Consider the following 6,367-nt stretch of genomic DNA (forward strand, 5'->3'; position numbering starts at 1 on the left):
AATGCATATTTTATTTTGCTGAAATATTATTTACCAGTATATTCACTGAGAAAAATTCTAAACATGTAATTACCTAAAAATATTTCACAATATTTAGTTTACACTCTTAACATTTTCCAAAGAGTTCAATGAATAAAATTTTTGTTACTCACTGTTTGTTGGTTACATTACATTAAAATAGCTGGTCACACACAAGAGTTTTTAAATAAGATACCATCGTAAGCACAGCTCTGTACATTTGATATTGTGCCAGTCTGGAAAAGACACCATGCCTCCCTAAACATTCTGTGTATTCTTTTGTAACCAAATGTACACAAACAGTTTTTGTAAAATGTTGATAAATGTCTCAAAATAAAGAATCTTTATGAAATTGGATAAAATCTTGAAAGTCCAATTTTACCATTGATGAATTTAAATGATTATCGATAATTTTACCCATGACATGAATAGCTGGTAATTCAGTTTCCAAGAATAGTGAATAATTATGAATGTCATACATTTTTGGTGAAAATCTATCAGCTTCTTCACAACTAATAGAAAAAAGTTACTTCCATCAGCTCCTGTGTCATGAAGTATTAGTTCCCATCTTGGCATTTCAGAATATAACACTCACCGAGGTCCATTTCATAGTCAACTCTTCTTTGCAAGTAGCCGAGGATATGAAACCACTTCCTGTGTAACTTTTCTCAAGTAGTCCTGGATAAATATATCACGATGTATGTGTCTTCTAAAATAATAATTGTTTTCCATCCTTTTAGAGCTATGTGAAGAGTTTTGTCTCATGCTATTTTCCTGAAGAAAGAAAATTTCAATGACTTTTGTGGCTCACCCATTATTTTACTTAACATTCCTGGATACAAAACACCATCTCACAATACAATAGCTGCACAGAATGAATGAATTGCCATAACTGCAAAGACATTTGACTCGTTTGTTTTTCCTCATAGTACTGTTTACCTGACCCTTAACCCTGACTGTTCCTTACAAAATGAAACTTTTGCACAGATGATTCACGGACAAGTTGCTACATGCTGTTCGATATGATGTTGATGTGAAATTATCTTACTTTGAGACATTATAGGGCAAATCTTATCTCTGTGTCTCAAAGGGTGTTCTATATTATTTGTCCATATTATATTAAGTATTTTATCTTCAAAAAGTGTTTTTGATGCTAGACTATTTGACTAGTTCTCTCACTCACATGCTCGAAATTGTCGGGATGGGAAAAAATAGCATTAATTGGTGAAAGTAAAAAGGTTGTCAAGAGGGTGACAGAGGTCTTCCCTGCAATGCTCCCCTACCCCACTCCTAACCCCATCATCCCCCTATTCTCCCCCTATCCTCCACAAGATGTCTGCTCAGGCTAGTGGAGATGAGCGAGCTCATCATTTGCAGATATCTTTTAGTGATGTTACCTCCAACTGATACTGATAACTTTGGAGGGGAAAACCCTCCAACTGATACTCATAAATGCAGAGTGAAAAAATCAGAAGAAACGCTTCCCTACAATGCTCCCCCACTCCATACTCTAACTCGCCATCCTTGTCTCCTCCAGAAATTGTCTGCGCAGCCTAGTGGGGATGAGCGAGCTCCTCATTTGTGGATATCTTTTAGTGATGTCACTTCCAACTAATACTGATAATTTTGGAGGAAAAAAACGCGTTTTTTTTTGTGTTATGGCAATTTGTTCATCCAGTGCAGCTAACATATTGTGTTGTGGTGTTTTGTATCCAGGAAAGTAAAGTAAAATAATGGGTGAGCCACAAAAGTCATTGAAATTTTCTTTCTTCAGGAAAATAGCACGAGACAAAACTCTTCACATAGCTCTAAAAGGATGGAAACCGATTATTATTTTAGAATACATGTACATTGTGATGTATTTATCTAGGACCACTTGGGAAAAGTTACGTAGGAAGTGGTCTGATATCCTCGGTTACTTGCAAAGAAGGGTTGACTATGAAATGGACCTCGGTGAGTGTTATATTCTGAAATGCCAAGATGGGGAACTAATACTTGATGATACAGAAGCTGATGGAAGTAAAGTTTTTTCTATTAGTTGTGAAGAAGCTGAGAGATTTTCACCAAAAATGTATGACATTCATAATCATTCACTATTTTTGGAAACTGAATTACCAGCTATTCGTATTATGGGTAAAATTATCGATAATCATTTAAGTTCATCAATGGTAAAATTAGACTTTCAAGATTTTATCCAATTTCATAAAGATTCTTTATTTTGGGACATTTATGAACATTTTACAAAAACTGTTTGTGTATATTTGATGACAAAAGAATACACAGAATGTTTAGGGAGGCATGGTGTCATTTCCAGACTGACACAATATCAAACGTACAGCGCTATGCTTACGATGGTATCTTATTTAAAACTCTTGTGCGTGACCAGCTATTATGATGTAATGTAACCAAGAAACAGTGAATAACAAAAATTTTATTCATTGAACTCTTTGGAAAATGTTAAGAGTGTAAACTAAATATTGTGAAATATTTTTAGGTAATTACATGTTTAGAATTTTTCTCAGTGAATATACTTGTAAATAGTATTTCAGCAGAATAAAATATGCATTTTAAACTTAAATGAACAGATATGTGCTTTTGTTCTTGTGTTTTTCCACAGTGAATTTTTTACTCAGATATTCTGATTAAAATTTGATATTTAATTCCACAACTTTATTCTTTAATGCAATTCTGTTTAATTATTGTAAAAAAATCACTAATTGTGAAATGAATGCCAGGAATGGGGTAAAAGTGGTGAAAACTGGTATCCATGTAATTGATTATTTTAGAAATTGTCTAATGCTACCTATTGACATTGTTTGAGTTATCTGAAAACAATTCGTGCACATAATCGAAAAACCGAACTGTTAGAATTTGGTTGTTTTACAGAGAGACCAGATAATTAACCCCCCCCCCAAAAAAAATATGCAACTCTTAATTTTACTACAGTAATAAATTCCCAACGATCACCAAATGAAAATTAACTTTCAGATGAGAGTTCACATTGTCAAAAACCATATGATGGCAAATCCACAAGCATGGGAAGAACCTTTGAACAACAGTGCAAATTTAACAATAAGAAGATTAAGGAACAAAAAAAATAGATTGTATTTTTCACTATATTTATTTTCTGTATGTTAGATTTCACTAAATACAATTTAAAATCTGAACTGTTAGAATTTGGTTTTTGTACAGAGAGACAGCAGATAATTAACCAAAATGTGACTTAAACTCTTAGAGTTTAGTATAAAAGAAATGTTTGTACTCTAGAGATAACACACATACAAATTTTACCTTTCCCCAAACAAAGTAAGATAAAAACTCACCAACAGTATATCCAACAGCATGCAAAAACATGTCATTGAGTCATCTGCACAAAAGGTTCTTTTTTGAAGGAATGGTCAGGGTAGGGTATAGTAAGGGTAAATAGTACTATAAGAAAAAATCATAGAGTCGAGTGACTTAGGACTTAAAGTAATCGTTTATCCACTGCAGCTGCTGTTTTCTGTTGTGGTGTTTTGTGTTTGGTAATATAAAAATAATGGGTGAGCCACAAAATTCTTTGAAAGTTTCTTTGTGAAAAGTTCTAATTGTTTAGAATTTTGTAACAGAAAATTAACATAAAATATAAGATCAGAGCTAATAATCAGTGAAATAATAATAATAATAATAATAATAATAATAATAATAATAATAATAATAATAATAAATAACTATTTATTTGTGGTGCCATATGAAGTATCTAAGAAGAAGAAGAAGAATGAAGGAAAACGATAATATGCAAAATCGACAGTGGATGAAAAATACGAATTTTTAGTTATCATTAGAATAATTGATTGTCAATTTCTTTTGAATAAGACTTCAAATTTATTTCCTAAAGAAATTTGTATTTCTGATGGAATTATTGTAACATATGCATTGACAAAATCACCTTGGAGTTGGAAAGAATTACCTGAAAGAGTTAAAAAACAGAATTCTTGGTTAATAAAATATAACCATCAGTGGATGTGGGAAATTGGTTCTCTATCTCTGGAAAAACTAAGAAATTGGATGATAGAATCAACATGCAAATATCAGATATTACTTGCCAAAGAAAGAGAAAAATCCAAAACATTAACGAGTTTAATAGGGAGGCCTGTTCTTGATTTAAATGAAATTGGATGCCCAAAACGTTAAAACATAATGTGTACTTTTAAATGATTTTGGAAACATAACAAAAGATTCTGTGCTTTTAATAATGCTCAGAAATATATGTATTGGTTTAAAAAAAAATAAACATGCAACCCTTAATTTTACTACAGTAATAAATTCCCAACGATCACCAAATGAAAATTAACTTTCAGATAAGAGTCACATTGTCAAAAACCACATGATGGCAATTCCACAAGCATGGGAATAACCTTTGATGTATTTTTCAATTTATTTATTTTCTGTATTGTTAGATTAAGTAAATACAATTTGTAAATAATATTTTATTTAAATAAAATGTGTAAATTTAAATGAACAAATTGGGTGTCATTGATGTCTTATACAAATTTAAGTAAGACCATTACTTTTTTTCCCTTGTGAAATTTCATGCCACAAACTAACCAGAGACTTTTTTTTCTGAAAATGCACTCAGTGAAAGTGTGTCAACACTTGGAAGCAAAAGGAAATGGGTATTAAATTATATAGCCAGAATTTTAGTGGAGAATATTTCACCTGAAAAGTGACAAAAAAAATTAAAAGGTATCATAGCATGTAGATAACAAGTGAGTCAACATGCATATATAAAAAAATACTCGCTGTTGAAAGAAAAAAATCAAAAAACATTAATGAACTTAATAGCTAGCTTCATTTAAATGATAAAAAATGATGAAAACAATATGTGCATGAATTTCAAAACTTCGAAAAAGCTGATGAATTTCTTGTTTGCTGTGATGATAAATATTTATTTGAGGCTAAACTTTTTTTTCTTTACAATTTTTCTTTTTTTCTTTCTTTCTTTCTGAGCTAATTTTCATTTGAAATAAGAATAAATAATTTTTTATTTGTATTGGAAAAAATATCTAATATAATAATTGTGTTAAAAAATATATATAAATATCCCTACTTGAAATAAATGTTGGGCTGAGACAACAACAGCCAACCAATTGGGACTAACAGGAATGAGTTTTACATAGTTGAACTGTGTAAAAACCATAGTTCAACTTGTTTTGAAATGTCACATGGAGAAAAATCACGTGAATTACATGTAAGCACCAGTGGCAAATCATACACTATGAACATCAGCACAAATGTTAATTTGAAGAATAAGAAAAAAAATACTGTCTTTTTCACTTTATTTAATTTCTGTATGTTAGATTCAGTAAACACAATTTGTTAATAATATTACAGTCAAATAAAAGGTAACATAGAAATTAACAAAGTATATATTACAGAGCTAATATACATTTGAAATAATAAGAAATAACTATTTATTTGTTGTGCTGGCAAAAGAAGTTTCTAAACGAAAATGCTTCGGAGAGTTCAAGACCTTGTTTGTCTTATATCCGTTACTTAAAATTACTAATGCTAACGAAAAAATAAATTCCACTTACAGAAATAGGTTATGAGCACAAGAAATCGAAGGTAAAATTAATAGTCATATTGGTTTAAAAAAACAAATGTAAGCATTATCTTTCTACAGCAATAATTTCCCACGGGAACCAAGAGTTCCTACCTAAACACACGATTTCTCACCTACGTACAACAATTTGGCGACTGGATAAGAGAGATATCTTTAAGGTAAGACTTGATGAGAAATCTACAGTGTTGGAAAATAAATTCACATACATTTTATTTATTTATTACTTTTGCTCAGTTATTCTGTTAGAATATGTAGTGAAACTCAATTTTGAAAGTAAAATAGAGAAAATAACCAATCAATTTGAAAAAAAAATCATTTCACTTGTCAGAATTCCATACTCTAACAGCATTCGGAATTCGAAACCGGAAATGACACTTACCCTAAACAAAACGGTTCATAAACTTTCCCACAAAGCTTGGGAAAACATAGCATGAGCAACTTTGGGAAAGAATTAAGACAGAGAACCAATTAGATGGTAATCTAAATTAAGTAGTCAACTAGTTTTTCTGGTTATTTACAGAAATATCTTTCAACTCCTAAGTTTTGACTGTTTTTGTGCTGTGAATATATGTTAGCCCCAGTAACCTATAATGAAAAGTCAACTGCATTTTCAGACTAGTGTTTGTGTTCTGTGCTGTGAATATATGTTAAAAATCAACAATTTGGAATATTCCATAAACCTAGATAGTACCAAGATGTTTCTATTCTGGGAAGAAATATAAGTTAATTTTTTTTTTAAACTTA

Source organism: Typopeltis vanoorti, chromosome 5, assembly GCF_054136105.1.
Source record: "Typopeltis vanoorti isolate ZY-2024b chromosome 5, IOZ_Tvanoo_1.0, whole genome shotgun sequence".
NCBI lineage: Eukaryota > Metazoa > Arthropoda > Arachnida > Uropygi > Thelyphonidae > Typopeltis > Typopeltis vanoorti.